Genomic DNA, 3,498 nt, shown 5'->3' with positions numbered 1-3,498 from the left:
AATGCAGCGGTAAGGTCGAGGAGTACCAGCATCACAGACTGACCAGAGTCATTTGCTAGCAGAATGTCATTACAGACCCTTACTAAAGCTGTCTCGGTGCTGTGCAGTTGTTTAAATCCTGACTGAAAAATCTAAAATATTCCATTCAAAAACCTGGTTAGTTGACTACAAACTATTTTCTCCAAGATTTTAGAAAGAAATGGAAGTTTTGAGATTGGCCTGAAGTTTTAACAAGCTGCAGAGTCAAGTCTGGGTTTTTTAATTAATGTAGTTGCCACTGCACGTTTTAAAACACCAGGAACCACACCTGTAGCCAAACTACTGTTAATAATGACAAGAACAGAGAGTCCAGTTGACGGTAGAACCTGTTTAAAAAATGCAGCAGGGATGGGATCAGCAGGGGAGCCTGAGGGTTTCATGTGACCAACGACCTCATTTAAAAATGAGAGTGAGATGGGGTCAAAGTGACTGAAGACTGCGGAGCAGGGGACAAGAACTGAAGGGTCGGCTGTGGAGTGTGGAATTGATGACCTAATTGACTCAACCTTTTCAACTAAATGCCTGACAAACTTATTACAGGTGTCAACAGAGGCCTCAATGGTGGCAGACTGAGGCACGTTTAGAATGGTGTTAATGGTGTTGAAAAGAACGCGGGGGTTGTGACTGTTTGAGTTGATCATTTTTGATAAATATTTGTTTTTCTCCTGTTTAACGGTGGTCTGATAAGCTTTCCAACATGATTTTAACACATCAAAGGAAACCTGGAGTTTATCTTTTTTCCATCGACGTTCAGCTCTCCTGCACAGGCGTCTTGCCTCTCTTGTGGTCTCATTTACCCAAGGGTGGGGGTAGCTAGCATTTAGTTATTTTAGCTCTTGTTGCTCTTGTATTTGGCTACTTTTTGCATCTGGTTACCATTTTTCTACTTTTATTTTTAGCTAGCATGTTGCTACTGTAGCTTTTAGATAGCCTTTTGTTACTTTTAGTTTTTAACTAACCTTTCCTTGCTTTTATCAAGCTTTTGCTAATTTTAAATTTGAGATGGCCTTTTGCCACTTTAGCTTTTTTCTAACCTTTAGCTACTTTTAGCTTTTAAATAACCTTGTGCTATTTTAGCTTTTAGCTAGCAATTAGTCACTTTTAACTCTTATTGCTTTTATCCAGCAGTTTGCTACTTTTAAGTTTTAGCTAGTATTTAGCTACTTTCGCATTTAGTTACCATTTTTATACTTTTATTTTTAACTTGCCTTTTGCTTCTGTCTTAGCTCGGTGTTCCGTGCTGTTTAGCAACTTATTTGCCTCTTTTAGCTTTAACATTTCAGTTTCAGCTTCTTCAGGAAATTTCAGCTGTCACTCAGCGTTCATGCAGAAAATACAGTTTTTCTAGTTTGCATTTTGACCTCCACAGGTTTTAATAAACATTACTATATTTCTTTTTTGTGAAACTAGTTAAATTTATGCCAACACTTGAGCGATGAATACAATTTGAATATTAAAATGATTGCTTCCATGCTGTGAGCGCCTGTGTTCACCACAGGCCGACACGCGTGCTACGCCCTGAATCAACCTCTGACTGTCATCTTCAGTTTTGAGTAAACATGAAATATTTCATCTAGTATGACTTGGAGGTGGAAACATGTCAGCACCCGTGTCCACAGTTTTCTGTGTGCATGTTGCTTTAACGTGCACACAAACAGAAGCAGAATATATGCGGCTGTGAACGCAGACAACAGAAACAACCTTTTTGGTTCTTGTCTTTTTGTCTCACGTCGTGCAGTTTGCTGTTGTGACCAAAACCACCCATATTGCCAGAAGTGCAGGAGGTTTTGTCTCAAAACAATGAGTTTGCAGAAAAACTCCTAACCTGTTATAAATAAATAAATAAATATTGCAACACCCTCCACCTATATATGACCTTAAATACAACAACTGAATACTTTCAATTAAAGTTTGTTTAACACAGAGTATGAATAAAAAGAGAAGTGAGTGAGACGTCCTGATCTAACAAGGTGGATTCAGATCCTCTGGATGGATTCTTCATGTTGAAACGTTTCATCTTTTATCCAGAAGACTTCTTCAGTCTGAGACCTGCAACAAACTCAGTCTAACTGTTATTATTATTATTATTAGACCTTTATTTATACAGGTTAGTTCCCATTGAGCCTCAAAGACTCATTTACAAGAGAGACTTGTTACATACAACATACAGGCAAGTGAGAAAAGAGAACATGAGGGTGGAGGATAATAAGTATCTTGGGGTTTTGTTCACGAGTGAGGGAAGAATGGAGCGTGAGACTGCCAGACAGATTGGTGCAGCATCTGCAGTATTGTGGACTCTGTACCAGTCCATTGTGGTAAAGAGAGAGCTGAGCTGTAAGGCAAAGCTCTCTGTTTACCGGCCGGTCTACGTTCCTACCCCCACCTATGGTCACAAACTCTGGTAAGGATCTGATACCAGATGCCCGAACTGGTAAGGATGTTCTTCGTGCATGTCCGCTGCTGCCCCTGTGTCCCGACTTTGGATCAAGCAGAAGATGATGGATGGATGGATGGATGGATGGATGGATGGATGGATGGATGGATGGATGGTATGTGACATAACAAGATTTAGGAAAGTTTATGAACCATATTTAAATTATCATAAGCTTGATGAATTTAGTGCTAAATCCCAGATCACATCTTGACACAGGAGTGAAACTCAGGCCTCCTTTACGTGGACACCGCCGGGGGAAACGCAGAATTTTTCGGATGTTGATTCGAGGAAAAAAAATCCTCGTTTACATGTTGGCATTCAGTTTGCATGCAACCAGAGAGTCAGTCTTTTCCTCTGATCAGGCTCTTTGTGTCAGTTTAAAACTGAGAGGAAGGAACCTCCAACAGAGAGAGCTTCAGGCAGCCATCAGCCTGGATCAACTGGAGACAGCAAGAAAGACGACAAAGAGGTTAAGTATTGAGAAAAACGGTAGCATGTTCACAAATTTCCCATGCTAGAGCATTTTCTTCTTCCTCACCAAGCAGTGGTTTGTGAAAAACTTTATTCCAGCAGGCCAGGAAGAGAAAAATCATCCTATGTAAGGTGTGCATAACGCCCCAGAATTAGGCCAAGTGCACCAGGTTAAGTCCAAGTGCTGAAACTGAACCAGCTCTGCATTGTTAGTCAAACTCAGGCTGCAGAATCCACACAAAAGTGATGAAATACGTCAGCCCGTGCTGGGCCCCTTTCTGACTGCACCTGAGGACAACGTTAAAGAGCAAACTCCAAGATCAACTTTATGCTCCAAATAGCCCTGCCGTTGTTGCAAACTGGATCAACAAGGCTTTGCGTCATTGACAGCTCTTCCAATTCACATACTTTCCACAGATCAAGTGTGTTCATGCAGCAGCCGTGAGTCACACACACACACACACACACACACACACACACACACACACACACACACACACACACACACACACACACACACACACACACACACACACACACACACACACACACAC

Source organism: Nematolebias whitei, chromosome 3 (assembly GCF_014905685.2).
Source record: "Nematolebias whitei isolate Nwh7 chromosome 3, NemWhi1, whole genome shotgun sequence".
Taxonomy (NCBI): Eukaryota; Metazoa; Chordata; class Actinopteri; order Cyprinodontiformes; family Rivulidae; genus Nematolebias; species Nematolebias whitei.
The sequence above is the reverse complement of the archived record's forward strand: the minus strand, read 5'-3'. Positions refer to the sequence as shown.